The sequence below is a fragment of the Macaca mulatta genome, chromosome 2, assembly GCF_049350105.2.
Source record: "Macaca mulatta isolate MMU2019108-1 chromosome 2, T2T-MMU8v2.0, whole genome shotgun sequence".
NCBI classification, from domain to species: Eukaryota; Metazoa; Chordata; class Mammalia; order Primates; family Cercopithecidae; genus Macaca; species Macaca mulatta.
The window spans coordinates 4424970-4442500 of record NC_133407.1 but is presented as its reverse complement, the minus strand read 5'-3'; the positions used below and the strand labels follow the sequence as shown (position 1 = coordinate 4442500).

At 52.8% G+C, this 17531-nt stretch overlaps 1 long non-coding RNA gene across 1 annotated transcript; it reads right to left on the bottom strand.

Annotated features, from left to right (window-relative positions):
• Window positions 1-2103: 2103 nt before the first annotated feature.
• Window positions 2104-16599, bottom strand: LOC144338971 (uncharacterized). The gene is made up of 2 exons (XR_013413482.1): window positions 16476-16599; window positions 2104-2345 (listed from the first exon to the last, which is right to left on the bottom strand). It is a non-coding gene; the product is annotated as an uncharacterized LOC144338971 (long non-coding RNA).
• Between the last annotated feature and the right edge of the window lie 932 nt (window positions 16600-17531).

Here is a 17531-nt window from a genome sequence, read left to right as displayed (position 1 = left end):
CTGAATCCCATGAGCCTGGAGCCATGCCTAGATCGGTAACTGCCCGTTGAAAACAACAGAGACTGAATGAGGAAGTAACTATAATTAATGCAGGTTGCTCAAGATGCACACTTGGAGAAACACTGCCCCAAGAGCATGAAGTTGGCACCAGCCCGACGGGGGTTGGGTCCCAGCTCTACCCATCTGCTGTGTGACTTCAGACAATTTAAGCCTCCTGAGCATCCGTTCTGTCTCATCTGTGAAATGTAGACAATCCTTATATCTTAGGGTTGCAACACAAGGATCCAGTAATATAACCAGGCACAGAGCAGGGTGCTGCAGCAATACCTCCTCCTCCCTTATCTTCTGGGTGGAATTTTGCAAGCAATGGTGTCTGAGCAGAAAATGAATCTGAAGCCTCCCAGGTGGGAGGGAGCACATTCCCTCTTTCTCATCAGGCGGACAGAGGCGGGGAGGAAGAGTGAATGCAGGTCACCCATTGGGGGAGTGTATAGTGTATAAGTCATCCCTGCCGGCTACCTCTGCAGCTCACAGGACACACGTTCACCTCCCTCCCTCCCTCCTTCCCTTCCCACCAGCAGAAATGAACAAGCAGTTTCTGAGTAAACAGATGATAAATCACTGGCTAGAATCGGTACTCCCGCCAAAGCAGCCTCATTTGAGATCTCAGGCAGAGCGAGCGCGCGTGCTTGGGGACTGCAATTTGGATTTAGAGGCAGCCCTGCCAGGCCTGCACACTGCCGGCTGAGCGTTCCTCCCCAAACAGCCCAGCCCGCTTCCCCGGGGGCCCTTGGAGTAAGTCCCGCAGACTCTTGCCAGCCCCACCTGGAAGGACTTAAGCTCCAGTGTGGGGGATGTGGGTGAGATGGGAACGAGGATTTCCTGACAGCGATCCTGGAATGGGTAACTGAGGTTGTAGACTTTTTCTCTGAGTTTTATGAAGCAGATAGGATTTGGAGGTTAAGAGACAAAATAAAAAATATCTACACACACACACAAACACACATTACACACCCCAAAGAGAGAAAAAACAGCCCCTGCAGAGGGGGATCAGGGCATCTGTCCACATGGATGTCAGGACAGTGGCGGTGACACACAATCCAGAGTCCAGAGCCCACGTCCAAGCTCCAGTTCCGCCACTCACTGTCCAGTGACCTTGGACGCGTCTCCCTCCCGGCCTCCCCTTGGGGTTTCTTCCTCTTGAAGCCCGAACATGCATTCCTGATGCTCCCTGAGCTGATGTTTCATGGGTCTCTGATTTCCAGTTGGGCCCTGGCCAGGCGCATTGCGGAGGCAGTAGGGAAACTTGCCCAAATGTGTGGCCGCCCCAATCTTCTTGGCCAGCCCCCAGCCCCAGCTGAGATCCAATTCAAAGCTTGGACCTTTACTTTCAGAGTCTACACTGGAAGGAGCAGGATTCTTCCTGACGTCCCACACCTTTGTCCTGGCTTTCTGTCCTGGGTGGGGGCTCTGTGCCTGGCAGGCTGAACGCCTCTGAGCTCTTCAGAGGCAGTTTCCACCCTCAGCCCCTGCCCCGCTGTGACAGCCTCAGGCTCAGGCTGAGCTCTGGAACCATATCTGCCATGCAGGAGGGGTCCCTCATCTGGATTCAAGGAGAGACTGTGTTCTTCAAAGTAACCCCGCTCCCGGTGGAACCCAGCCGCCACTCCCACAGGGCTGCCCAGGAGTATCCCACTCGAGACCCCAGCAGGAGCCCAGCAGGAGCTTCGGAGGAATTCGCTTGGAAAGGGATCTGCCAGGGACTGGTTGTGTGACCTTGAGCAAGTCCCTTCCCCTCTCTGGGCCTCAGTTTCCCCACCTGGCTGGGCTGGCTCTGTGCCATCTGCCCTGTGCTGACAGTCTGTGTCCCTGTCCGACCGCGGGCAGCCTCTCCCTCCCTGGGGCTGTAGGGAATGCTGCCGTCACTGGCCAGCCAGGGGTGGGGTTCAAATGGGGGAAGCCAGGAGCAACCCTTGCAGTCGGGGCTCCAGGCAGGAACCAGAAGGGAAGCCTCCCTCTATTCCCCAGCATCATCTCCTCTTCCCCGCTTAGAATTATGGGCTGGCAAAGCCAGGGAGGCCATCAGGCATCATCCAAACCAGGGGTGTTCACGCTTCTTTTATGTACATGGCATTCCTCCAAATGAAATCTCACACAAATATCAGATTGGGGGTTTGGGGATGGGGATAAAGGGATGGGCAGGGATGAAATATGGCGAGGAACATTTGTGATAAAGACAGCTCGGGGCCAGGCACGGTGGTTCACGCTTGTAATCCCAGCATTTTGGGAGCCAAGGCAGGAGGATTCCTTGAGACCAGCCTGGGTAACACAGTGGGACTCCGTCTCTACAAAAAAACAAAAAAAAAATTAACTGGGGGTGGTGGCGCGTGCCTGTAATTCCAGCCTCTCAGGAGGCTGAGGTGGGACAATCACTTGAGCCTGGGAGGTCAGGGTTGCAGTGAGCTGTGGTCACGCCACTGCACTTCCAGCCTGGGTGACAGAGCAAGACCCTGTCTCAAAAAAAAAAAAAAAAAAAAAAAAAGACAAGACAAGACAAGACAGTTCTGGCGTCCTGGTTGGGAAACTCCTCCAGCCATGCAAGAACCTTCCAACCAGCTGGGGCAGCTAGACAAGATAGCATTGCTCTACTCGGCTGAGTTCTCTTCTCCAGAACCAACTCCCATCGCTGCTTAAAGGGAGTAATGTGGCTGTAGGGGAGAGAACACTAAAGTTTCATCAGCAACCTCCTCACCCCCAACATACAAAATGCTCCTTACAAACGCAGTCCTATCTGTGCTGGTAAAGAAGGCAATCCGCCCTTTATCATCCGTCTTCCACCTCTGTGCATGAGAACACGTAAGTGGGAAGTATCTGATCCACGCAGCTCAGATGAGAGAAAAAGGAGGAGCAGGAACAGGAAAGGAACTGAGCAGAGGACAGACCCAGAAAGGGAAAGATGAGAGGTGGTTCTTGCAGCTGACTTGGCAAATCCCCAGGCCTGTGGGATTTTCCGGGACCCTCCGGGTTTTGAAAAGGCAGGGGAGGGGCAGGGAACAGCCAGGGAAGATGGAAAAGAAAACGGGTGTCCGGCCGGGTGGAAATGGGGAGCAACTCCCCCGTGAGTGTCATCAGAGCAGCATAAGCAAGGGCTCGGTCCCAGAGGTGAGCCCGGCGTCCTGCCTGGAGGGGGCGGGCAGCAGGGCTGACCAGGGTGAAGCAACCTGTGCCGAGCGGCTGCAAAGGCCGCGTCTCCCCAGCACGGAGCACATCACTGACGTCAAGCGCCGCGAGGCCGCGGCCAGCATTAATTAGGTGCAGAGGCACGGGGGCGGGAAGGCCTGGGCCAGAAGCCGCTCCCGGAGGCTCCGGCCCCGGGTGCGCCGCCTCCCAGCCCGGAGTTCCTCCAGCCGCAACCGGCCTCCCAGCGGCGCCACAGCGCGCCCTAGTGGCCGATGTCCGGAAAGCGCTGTCAGAAGAATCGCAGGCTCGCGGCCTGGGAGCCCCGCAGCCCTCATCTTCTGTCCGCCCTAAGGCTCATTGACTTCACATTAGAATCACTTGGGGAGCTTTTAAAAATCCCAATGCCCGGGAGGCACCTATTCCGATTACATTTGAACCCCGGGAAGCGGGCCCCGGGCCCCAGTATTTTTTAAAACTCTCTCCCGGTGCTTCCTATGCACCACCCAGTGTAGAAGCAGTTCTCTTAAAGCAGTGGTTCTCAGAATTGAGGGTCATGGGAGTCGCCTGGAGGGCTTGTTAAATTACATATTGCTGGGCGCCACCCCAGAGTTTCTGACCCAATACTTTTGTAGCTGGGCCCTAGTCCCTCTTACAAGTTCCCAGGTGATGCTGATGCTGCCGTCCCCGGATCACACCTGGAGACCTAGTGCCAAACACTCCTAATCAAGGCACCTACTCAGCCGGCACCACGGGATCAGCAGGGAGCTTGTTAGAAATGCAGGTTTACAGACACCTCCTCAGAACCATTGAGTGAAAATCTACATATTTTACTTTGCTTTTTATTGGCCCATAATTGTACATATTTCTGGGGTACAATGTGATGTTTTGATACATGTATGCATTGTGTAAAAATCCAATCAAGGTATTTAGCCTATCCATCATCTCATACATTTATCATTTCTTTGCTAAAGAAATTGTAAATCTTTTCTACCTACTTGGCAATGTACAATACAGTATTGTTAACCACAGTCTCCTTGCTGTGTCATAGAACACAAAAACTTCCTCCTCACTGCAACTCTGTACTTGTTGACCAATCTTTCCCCATCCACCCCTGCCCCCCAGCCTCTGGTAACCACTATTCTACTCTCTCCTAGAATCTTCATTTTCTCTAGATACAGGTGATTCGCCTGACATTAAGGTTTGAAAGTACTGCTCTAAACACCATTGGTGCAGGCCTACACAATCAGGCTATGTTGACAGCTTGGAAGACCACTTCACATCCCCCACCCAGCCCCAAATCTCTGGATCAGAGAGCTGGACAGAATGTCCCAGATTATCTGATCCAATTCTTTTGCAGGACAGATGAGGGAAACTGAGGCCCAGAGAAGGGGATGAACTTGCCGAAGGTCCCTGGGTTCTAGGGTGGCCTGTCATCCTCGGTTGTCAACCTCAAAGCTCATACGCTCATACACACCCCCCTTCCTGCCCAGGAGGCAGGACTGTGAGTTCTGCTCTTGATCCACCTGTCAGGCGGCACTCCAGGGGCCTGTGGAGGCCCGGGCTCCATCCTGGCTGCTTGGGAGGGCACCGAAGCAGTGAGCAGAGACACTGGACATCGCACCAGAGAACATGGTACAAGGAAACCTATGCAAGATGGTTAGGTTTGAAAGCTAGGTGTCAGTCACTGGGCCTCCATGCTGAGATTCATACTCCCATCTTATTCATGATTATTCTGAATGCTCAGGGAAAAGAGCCAGGTCAGAGGCCTATCTTAGGGACACCAGAGGCAAATCTGTACACACTAAGCCTTCTGTCCCAACAGTGGGCTGGATGTGGCCACCTCCAGTCACAGCTTATGGTGGGTTTCTGTCTTTTCGTCCTGTTATTTGACTGGAGTTGAATGGCCAATGAAGTTGGGCATGTGTGTGGACCCCAAGCTGTGCTGCCCTCGTGGATAAGTTAAATAAGCCAATGGTAAGCTCTTTCTATGGCCATTGTGTTAGTGTATTTGTGCATTGCTATAAAGAAATGCCCGAGGCTGGTAATTTATAAAGAAAAAAGGTTTAATTGGCTCACAATTCTGCAGACTGTTCAAGAGGCATGGCATCAGCATTTGGTTCTGGTAAGAACCTTGGGAAGCTTCCACTCATGGTGAAAGGTGGAAGGCAAAAGGGGAGCAAGCACACCACATGGCAAGAGTAGGAGCAAGGGGTTGGGGGAGGTCCCAGACTCTTTTAAACAACCAGATCTCACATGAACTAACTGAGCAAGAACTCACTTATCACCAAGGGGTGGTGCTTAACCATTCATGAAGGGCCTTCCGCCATGATCCACTCACCTCCTACCAGGCCCCACCCCAACAATGGGAATCACCTTTCAACATGATCATTGAAGGGGACAAATATCCAAACCACGTTATCCCCCGCTCAGGCCCCCAATATCATGTCTTTCTCACATTTCAAAATACAATCATGCCTTTGCAATAGTCCCCCAAGTCTTAACTTGTTCCAGAATTAATCCAAAAGTCCAAGTCTCATCTGAGACTCGAGGCATGCTCCTTCTACCTATATGCCTGTAAAATCAAACCAAATTAATTACTTCCAAGATACAATGGTGGTACAGGCATTGGGTAAACATTCCCATTCTAAAAGGGAGAAATTAACCCAAAGGAAAAGGCCACAGGACCCATGCAAGTCTGAAACCCAGTGGGGCAGTCATTAAACCTTAAAGCTCTAAAATGATCCTTGATCCCATGTCCTGCATCCTGGGTGCACTGGTTCAAGGGATGGGCCCCCAAGGCCTTGAGCAACACTGCCCCTGTGGCTTTTCTGGGCGTAGCCCTATGGCTGTTCTCATGGGCTGGTGTTGAGTGCCTGTGGCTTTTCCATGCTCAGTATGCAAGCTGTCAGTGGCTCCATCATTCTAGGGTCTGGAGGACATCAGCCACCTTCCCACAGCTCCATTAGGCAGTGTCCTGGTGCGGGGCCTGTGTGGGGGTCCAACCCCAATTTCCCCTCCACACTGCCCTAGTAGAGGTTCTCTGGTGGGGGCTCCACCCCTGCAGCAGGCTTCTGCCTGGGCAACCCCCTTAGGCTTGCTGGTACATCCTCTGAAATTTAGGTGGAAGTTGCCAAGCCTCCTTCACTTACATTCTGTGTGCCTGCAGGCTTAACACCAAGTGGAAACTGCCAAGACTTACGGCAGCTTGTGTTCTCCAAAGCAGCTGCTGGAGCTGTACCCGGGCCTGGGGTCCTTTGAGCCAGCAGGGATGTGGGAAGCAGTGTCCTGAGGCTGAACAGGACAACAGTGCCCCAGACCTGGCCCCGAACCCATTCTTTCCTCCTAGGCCCCTGAGCTTGAGATGGGAAGAGCTATCTCCAAGACCTCTGAAATGCCTTTGAGAACTTTTCCCCGTTGTATTGGATATTAGCATTTGGCTCCCTTTTAGTCATGCTAATGTCTCTAGAGCAAATGGTTGCTACACAGGCTGCTTGGATTCCTCTCCTGAAAATGCTTTTTCTTTCCCTGCTGCATGGCTAGGCTATGAACTTTTATGCTCTGCTTCCTTTTATGTATAAGTTCCAACTTTAAGTCATTTCTTTGCACCCATATCTGATCATAGGCTGTTAGAAGCAGCCATGTCACTTCTCGATACTTAGAAATCTCTTCTGCCAGCTGCCACAGAAGAAGTTGAACCTTCCACAAACCCCTAGGACATGAACACAATGCATCCAGGCTCTTTGCTGGGGAGTAACACAGGTGATCTTTGCTTCAGCTCCTAATAACTTTCTCATTTCCATCTGAGACTTTGTCAGCCTGGACTTCACTGCCCGTATCTCTATCAGCATTTTTGTCACAACCACTGTACCAGTCTCTAAGAAGTTCCAAACTTTCCTCATTTTCCTGTCTTCTTCTGAGCCCTCCAGTCTCTTCCACCCTCTGCCCATTACTCATTCCACATCTTTAGGTATCTTTATAGCAACACACTATTCACTATACCAATTTTCTCTGTTAGTCTGTTTGTGCATTGCTATTAAAAATACCCGAGACTAGGAAATTTATAAAGAAAAGAGGTTTAATTGGCTCACAATTCTGCAGGCTGTAAAAGAAACATGGTGCCCGCATCTGGTTCTGGTAAAGACCTCAGGAAGCTTCCACTCATGGTGGAAGAAGAAAGGGGAGCAGGCATATCACATGGTGAGAGTGGGAGCAAGAGAGAGAGAAAGAGGAGGTCCCAGATGCTTAAACAACGAGATCTCACATGAACTAACTGAGCAAGAACTCACTTATCACCAAGAGGATGGTGTTAACCTACTCTTAAGGGATCTTCCCCCGTGATCCACTCACCTCCCAGTAGGCCCCACCCCCAACATTGGGAATCACATTGCAACATGAGATTTGGAGAGGACAAAAATCCAAGCTATATCAGCCATTATTCATGCGGACAGTCTGGGACACATAGAGACCCATAGTAGCCTGTTGTGGGCACAGCATTTAGAGTCCAGGTGCAGAAACTAGACAAACACATGAATAAGGGACAGAGACATGGATATCACAAGACTGACGAGATTTCAATGCCACGGAGGCAGTGATGACACTCGGAGCAGGCAGACACTGGATAAATGCATGGCCATGGGTCAGGAAAACCACAGCAGGCTTCCTGGAGGTGGTGTGGCTATCCCAGCCCGGATGTGATGGAGCTTGGACATGAACCCTGGCCTGTCTGAATTTGGACCTCAACTCCTAACCACTCCTCTATCCTGTCCTCAAAGAGGGCAGGAGTGAGACCCACCTCATGGCCCATCTGAGATCTGTAAACAGGATGTCTGGCTGGAAAAGAGGGTTCCCACGGAGACAGCCAAGGTTGAAAAGGTTGAAAAGGGCCAGGAGGGAGGGCGTTGAAGTTAAGGTTGATGAGCTCCGGCTTTATCCAGGATCCCACAGAAAGCCATCTGTGTTGTGATGCAGGAATCAGACACTGATGGCAGTTTCAGGAAGACTGAATGTTTGTAGAGGCCAGCATGTGGCTGGTGTGCAAAACCGAGCCCTGGGGGTCTGTGATGGAAGTATCACAAATGCTCTTTATATGGTTATATCATTTTGCAGGGCTGGATTTTAACATTCTGAATTCATTTCCATTCATTCCCCAAGAGCTCTGGGAAATGACTTTTAATTATTAAGTAAAAGTGGGGTGGGTATTTGTTTTCCTCTTGTGGGTCTTGCTCTTTTCCATCCTCTGCTACACCGCACTGTTATCAACTTTACAGAAAACAAAGAAACTGGAATTAAACATTAACCAGGATCATTGAGAATGCCACAGAAATGCACAGCCCTGGGGTTAGGACGAGGGAGGCCCCTCATTCTCTGGTTGGCTGTTCAAACAGAAAAGGGGCCTGGGAGCACATCCCATCTCCAAGGGACTGGGGTCGGGGGTGAGGTGATTTCAAGGAGCACTTTCCACTCCAGTCAACATTTCCTGAGTTCCTGTGTGAGGGCTGGCCTCGGCGCTAGGAATCTGGGTACACGAGGACTGAGACAGGGTCCCAGTCCTGGAGACATTATGTCACCTGTGGGAAGGGCCCTCACAGAGGCAGGGACGGAGGGCCAAGGAAGGCAGAATGGGTAGTGATATGTTTCATCTAGAGGATGCAGCAATTGCTGTAGGTCTGAAAGAATCAAAAGAATCAATAGACTTTTTACTAGGAAGAAAGAGAGGGCCAGCCGGGCATGGTGGCTCACACCTGTAATCCCAGCACCTTGGGAGGCTGAGGCTGGCGGATCACTTGAGGTCAGGAGTTTGAAACCAGCCGTGCCAACAGGGTGAAACCCCATCTCTACTAAAAATACAAAAATTAGTTGAGCATGGTGGTGGGCACCTGTAATCCCAGTTACTCAGAGGCTGAGGCAAGAGAATTGCTTTAACCTGGGACGCAGAGGTTGCAGGGAGCTGAGATCAAGCCACTGCACTCCAGCCCAGGCAACAGAGTGAGACTCTATCTCAAAAAAAAAAAAAAAAAAAAGGCAGCTCAGGCAGAGGGAACAGCATGAATGAGCGGGCAGAGGACCTGGTGCCATCCTCCTAGAAGGAAGTGTATCAGCCAGGGGCCCAACCCAACAGGAACCCCACTAGTATTGCAGACACAGGGAGTTTAATCCAGGGGACTGGCTGCATAGGTATAGGTGGTATAAAAACTGACAAGGGAAAGCAGACAGAAGGCAGACCAGCGTGCAGGGTGTGTTCGGGAAGTGACCGGTAGCCTGATGATGGGGTGTGGGGTGTACAGCGGGAGGACGGCACAGGGCTGGAAGGGAGCTTGGGAGCGGAGTGGAAAGGCTGACCCTACAGTGCATGCTTGATTTGCAAAGTTACAGAGCCTCGTCGGAAGCATGGCCTGGTGGGCTTGAGCAGCCGTGGGAGGGTAGGCTGCTGGGCTGGCCCTGGTGGGAGGCTGCTGGGGTTGGCCAGGGCAGGACTCGCCCGAGGCCGCTGCCAGGGAGGAGAGGTGGGATGGGCCCAGAGACATTCCCGAGGCTCAGTCTTCTGACTCAGTGACTAATTGGGTAGAGGGAGGGAAGTCAACCACTCTGAACACTCTGACCCGGTGCTATCCTCCTGGAAGGAAACGTATCAGCCAGGGGCCCAGCCCAGCACAAGCCACGCTGGTATTTCCAGCAGAGAGAGTGTAATCCAGGGGACTGGTTGCAGTGGTGGTATAAAAACTGAGAAGGCAAACGAGATGGTGAGCAGCCCCGAGGTGAGCAATGGGAGGACGGTGCCGCACCATCTGGAGCAAAAGGGACAGAAAAGGGAAGCAGGTGGAGCCCGGAGACCAGGAGCTGCACACCCAGCGGAAGCCAGAGCAGACCTGCGCAGTGGGAACTGGCTCCGGGGAGACACAAGCCCTGCTAGAGATGCTTCCTACAGCAGAGACCCAGGGGGAAGAAATGCTCTGGCGTCTCCCCTCCGCCTACCCTCTCATCACCTGCTATTGGCCAAACCTACTTGGAGCAAGGGACCTGGGGAATGTAACCTGAGATAGAAGCCCACCCGAGAAGAATGGACATGTGTGTGGGAGCAGCGGGCCGACGTGAGCACAGGGACACCAGAGGAAGCAGCTGCGGAGAGGAGACTGTGCATCCTGATTTGAAGATGAGAAGCGAGAGGTCCCTCCAGGAAGGAATGTCTGGTTTGCAGCAGCATACAGAGCAGGATGGCTGGAGAGGTAGATGTGGCAGGCATGATCGTAGCTCTCTGTCTCCTGTTTTCTCAACCCAGGCAAAAGCTGATTAATGCCTGAGTCATGTCCCGGAGCTGAGCCTCCTGGGTGGGGCATGGCAAGGTGGTATCAGATGGCTCAGTGATGTGCCAGGCCTCAGGGAGGGGAGAGGATAGTGTGGGGGAAACAGAGCTGGCCTGGAGACGCTGTCACACCCACAGCATCACCCCAGTTCTGACGGCAAAGCTGGGTGACTTTGAGCAAGTGAATGATGCGCTCTGGGCTTCGATTTCCTCGTCGTCACCACCCCGTCTCCTCCACATCAGGGAACCTCTTGTAGTCGCCCAAACTCTGTGCTTCCTCAACACCCAGGCCTGCAGTTGACGCCACCCCTCCACCTGGAATCTCCTTCCCCATTCCCACACATCTTACTTTCTCCAGTCTTTCAGATTCAGTCCTAGCATCCATCACCTCCTCCAGAAAGCCTTCCCTGACTGCCTCGCCCGTCTCCTAGATGGGCACAGTGGGTTGTATTTTCCCAAGAGGGTCCCTTGCCTATGCTCCCATATCCCACCCCCATGGTGCAACTTTTCTCCCACAGAGAGGTGGGGTGTGCATTCCCCTGACCCTAGGCCTCCTCCTTTCCCGGCCTGGAACCCAGCCTCCATGCTACGAGGAAGCCCAGGCCACCGGAAGAAACCACGTAGCCGACCCCAGCATTGACCAGGCGTGAGAGTGGGCAGGCGCCCTTGAAGTCATTCCAGTGGCCGGCCTCGAGTCTTGGGGTTGTGGCTGTATGTGATGGCTCGGAGACACACTGCCCCCACTGTGCCCTCTGCATCCAGATCCACAGCAACCTGAGAGAATAAACGATCCTGTTGTGTTACGGCTTTCTGGTTTAGGGTGATTTTGTGTGCAGCGGGTGACAAAAGTCTCCCTCGGGAGTCAAGGACCCCGTGCTTCTCTCCATCACAGCATTTCCTCCCGGGCTGCTCCTGCTGCTGACAGCTCTGCCTCTCTGACCGCACAGCGAGCACCTGGGGCAGGGGCTGCCGTCTGCACAACCCTGGGACAGGCACACGGGCCCTCGAAGAGCACTCAACGAAGGTTTATCTCATGAAACCCAAAAAATAAGAGGGAGGCTCTCAGGTGATAGAAATATTTGAGCCACAGCATTAATACAAGATATATGTTTTTTGGTGTTGTTTTTTGGTGTTTTGGGGTTTTTTTTTGTTTTGTTTTGTTTTTTGGTTTTTTTTCTTTATTGCTTTATTTCTAGTTCTAGATCCTTGAGGAATCACTTTTTTTTTTTTTTTTTTTTTGAGATGGAGTCTCACTCTGTTGCTCAGGCTGGAGTGCTCACTGCAACCTCTGCATCCCGGGTTCAAACGATTCTCCTGCCTCAGCCTCCCGACTAGCTGGAACTACAGGCACGTGGCACCACGCCTGGCTAATTTTTTTGTATTTTTAGTAGAGACAGGGTTTCACCATGTTAGCCAGGATGGTCTTGATCTCCTGACCTCGTGATCCACCTGTCTCGGCCTCCCAAAGTGCTGGGATTACAGGCGTGAGCCACCGCACCTGGCCAAGATATATATACATATTTTTAAAATGCATGATGTATTGGTGAGAATGTGCTCGTCTAAACCTTTGAAGTTTATGAACTGGTCGCATGAGGCCGGGGTCCCCCGCGGGGCTTACAGAAGCTTGTCAGTGGAGTAAGCCAACGAAAGGGAGTGCGGGGCACAGCAGCGTGATGCCCCTTCAGCTGCGATGACCTCACAAAACCACCGAGTCGTACTCATTTCTACCTCTGAAACTGACCCCAGAGCTTCCTCAAACCAACAGGCAGCTGTCATCCTGTGGGGCACCACTTCCTCCACCTCCCACTTCCACCCTCCTGGGACTCTGCAGGGCCCCCAGATCGACCCTGCAGGGAGTTGCCTGCCCAAAGCCCCCAGACCCCGAATCTGCACTGCTGCCCCCACCTCCTGGGCCTGCACTGCCTCCGGGAAGGCCCTCGAGGCAGAGGGATTTCACACCCCTCCAGACCTCACCAGGGGCCCTCAAGGCCTTCACAGCACTCCCCTGCCTCATTGCACTTGATCGCCACACCATCCACTGAGGCAGACCAGGCAGTGAGGACAAAGCCCGGGCTATAAAAGGAAGCAACGGCTCCCAGCCTGTGGCCTGGACTTCCGGTCCCACCCCACTGACCCTCACTCCCCCTGGCCACTGACAGTGGGGCTGCTACGATCCCCGGGGGTGGGTCCCACAGCGTGTTCAGTCCGCATGGGTGGACCGAAGCATCCACAGACATTTGACCAGCTCAGCTTAGCCCCGAGCACCCAGGACATGTCTGGGTCCCTGAACCCACAGGGTGAGGTAAGCACAGCACACGAACACTCAGGTAAATGAAAGAGGGTGAGACTGGTGCTTCTGTTGCCTGAAGAACCACACACACGGCTGGGCGCAGTGGCTCACGCCTGTAATCCCAGCACTTTGGGAGGCCAAGGCAGGCAGATCACGAGGTCAACAGATTGAGACCATCCTGGCCAACATGGTGAAACCCCATCTCTACTAAAAATACAAAAATTAGCCGGGCGTGGGGTGGCGCGTGTCTGTAGTCCCAGCTACTCGGGAGCTGAGGCAGGAGAATCACTTGAATCCGGGAGGCGGAGGTTACAGTGAGCCGAGATCGCACCACTACACTCCAGCCTGGTGACAGAGTGAGATTCCACCTCAAAAAAGAATAAAAAAGAAACACACACACACACACACACACACACACACAGAGCAAAAACAAACACAAAGACAAAAACAAAATCCCTTCAATGTCCATTTCCTGAGCCAATTACATCCCCCAAGAACTACTTCGGAATTACTTATTATTTGGGATTATTTGTGTTCACTTCCCCCGTACCAAAAGTCAGAATCAAGTTAACTGTGCTGTGTCTCTGTCACAAATGTCTGCTTATATAAATAGGAGGGGGTACACGCATGTGTCCACACACGCACACACGCCTCTCTCCGGATAAAGAGGTCTCGGGGTGAGGATTCTGGAACCTGTCCTTCCACACCTCCTGCGTCTGGTCACTGTCTCCGAAGCTGACAGTCCTCACGCCGAGGGATGGGCAGGCAGAAGGCTGCAGGCAGTGCGCCAGCCAGGTCAGCTTACAGCGAGCTGTCAACCCAGTCACTGACGCCTCAGCGAGGCCATAAATAACAGCGGCGAAGCTGCAGCAGGCCACCCGGGCCTCCCCCAAACGACCCCCCTCGCCTAACGACTGCTTGGCGTTCAGGCTTCGGTGGTGACCCGACCTAGGTCCCAAGCGTTCTTTGGGGCGCAGTGTCCCTTCCCAGGCATGGAGTGGGTCAGCCAGGAGCACGCTGCCTCACAAGGTCCCGGTGTCCTGCCAATGTCCTCTCTGGATGCTGGAGAGAGGCTGAAAACAACTCACATCACTCAAAACCTCAAAACCCCACCCCTTTCAAGACCAAGACGGCTCCAGAAAGCCGAGCTCCATCCCCGTTGTTGATCCGGTCATGGTGGATTCCATACCAGAAACGATGCCACACAGCAACTGCTGCCCTCCGCCATACAGCAGCGACTCACCCTGTGCCCAGGCTGGTCTTGTGTTCTTTGCAATGTGAGTGGGCAAAAGCCGACATATAAGGCAGCTCTTCTGCTTACACTCCTTTTGTCCCGCCCTCAGCGGCAGGGACCTTCTGTCCACACCCTTGGTTCTGAGGCTTTAACTCCCACGACCCTAAAACATCCACCCAAAATCACAGACCACCACACATACACCCACACACCACATACACACACCACACACACACACACCATACGCCCACACACCCGACACACAGATCACACAGACCACATACACACACCACACACAGACCACACACACCATACACACACCCTACACACACCACACACACACACCATACGCCCACACGCCCGACGCACAGATCACACAGACCACATATACACACCACACACACCACACACACACACCATACGCCCACACACCCGACACACAGATCACACAGACCACATACACACACCACACATACACCCACACGCCACATACACACACCACACACACACACCATACGCCCACACACCCGACACACAGATCACACAGACCACATACACACACCACACACACAGACCACACACACCCTACACACACACCACACACACACACCATACGCCCACACACCCGACGCACAGACCACACAGACCACATACACACACCACACACACAGACCACAGACACCACACACACACACCACACACAGACCACACACGCACACCACATACACACACACCCTACACACACACCCTACACACACACCAGACACGCACACACCACATACACACACCACATACACCACACACACCACATACACCACATACACACACCACACGCCCACACACCCGACACAGATCACACACACACACACCACATACGCATATCACACACACACACCATACGCTCACACACCCGACGCACAGACCACACACGCACATCACACAGACCACACACACACACCACACACACCACACACACAGACCACACACGCACACCACATACACACACTACACACACACCATACACACACACCACATACACACCACCCACACACCACATACGCGCACACTACACATACACCACACGCCACATACACCACAGACACACCATACACACACATCACATACACACACACATCACATACACACACACACTACACACACCAGACACCCACACCCACACACCACATACACACACACCACACACACACCACATACACAGGCACACTACACACACACCACACACACACCCGACACACAGACCACAAACACACACCACATACACACTACACACACCAGACACATACACGCCACACACACCACATACACACACCACACACACACCACATGCCATATACACACACCACACACCACACAGGTACACACCCACACCCCCGACACACCACATATACTACACACACCCCACATACACACCACACACACCATACACCCACACACCCTACACACAGACTACACACACACACACCACATACACACTACACATCACATACACCACATACACACACCACACACATACACCACATACACAACACACCCCACACCCCACACACACCACACACACTACACACACACCACACACACCCCATACACACACCACACACGTACACCACATACACACCACACACACCCCACACACAGCACACACACACCACACACATACACACACCACACACACACCACACGCACACTCACACACCACACCACACACATACTTCCACACCACACATATTCACATGCACACACACACTTCCTCACTCACAAGCTCTCCTGAACTCTTGGGATTGAATTTCGGTAAAATGCTCACGTGCTCCCACTCTACCAACTAATGAGAGAATTCCATGATCTCATCAGCCTTCTAATAGGATTTTCATCACATCTCTCTGGATACAAACTATCTAAAGGCTCACCAAATGGTCACTAAGCATTGCGCTCTTTATCAGTACCCCACCCCATCAAGTGAAGCTTCTGTGGCCACAGGGTGGCAGGAGGCAGGGGTCTTCCAGAGTCAAACCCCCTCACGTATGGGGAACTGAACTCCAAAGAGGCAGTGACTTCCGAAGGTCACAGGGTCAGATGGGGGGCCCACTCGTCCAGAGGACGGTGCATCTGGGGCAGAAGTAACCAAATCCAGTCCTTCCCTGAGGGGACAGAGGGCACACACTGGGAAGCCGCACCCCAGTGCAGGGCCACACAGAGGGGACCTGTGGTGGACCCTGGTGGTGCTCCTGCAAGCCCCCACCAGACCCCTTCCTGCGCCCGGCCCTTCCCCGGCCCCGGGGGGCTTCCATGGCTAACCCAGGCGCCTGTGACTTGCTTTGGGGCCCTGTCCTCGGGCCATTGCAGGGAAGTGGGGAGCAGCCTTTAGCTGTGGCTAACTGGGGAGGGGTCTAAACGCCCAGCTCCCTTGCCTGAGTTGGGGCAAACTCAGAAATAATTTATACTGCAGAACTTACCTGCGGGATCTGGCTAGGGCTGATTCTTCCAGGGAAACCACACCAGCTAGGCTTCCCCCAGCACACCTGGGCTGCGCACTCCCGGCTCCCTTACCAGTTCCTCCTGGGGTCATCTCCTTTCAATAAATCACCTGCGTCTGGGCCCTCATCCCAACAACTGCCTCCGGGGAGCCTGACCTAAACACCAGAAAACGTTTGTGGAACAAACCGAATGACTCTGATGATAACATCATCAGCGCAGGTGGTTAAAGGAAAAGGTCGGAGCAGAGGAGGAGCCTTGCCCTAAAGAGAGCTGGAGAAGACGCTGCACTTACACATCCACACACACAACCACACACACAACACACAACCACACACAACCACACACACACAACCACACACACACAACCATACACAACACACAACCACAAACACCACACACACCTACACATACCACACAAACCACACATAACCACACATAACCACACACCACACACAACCACACACCACACACAACCACACATCCACACACACAACCACACACACAACACACAACCACACACAATCACACACAACCACACACACACAACCACACACAACACACAACCACAAACACCACACACAACCACACACAACCACACATAACCACACACCACACATAACCACACACCATACACAACCACAAACACCACACACACCTACACATACCACACAAACCACACATAACCACACATAACCACACACCACACACAACCACACACCACACACAACCACACATCCACACACACAACCACACACACAACACACAACCACAATCACACACACAACCACACACAAACCACACACAACCACAAACACCACACACACAACCACACATAACCACACACCACACATAACCACACACCACACATAACCACACACCATACACAACCACACAACCACACACACAACCACAAAACCACACAACACAACCACACACACCACACATCACACACACAACCACACACAACCATGCATCACACACACAACACACACCACACAACCACACAACCACACACAACCACACAACCACGTACA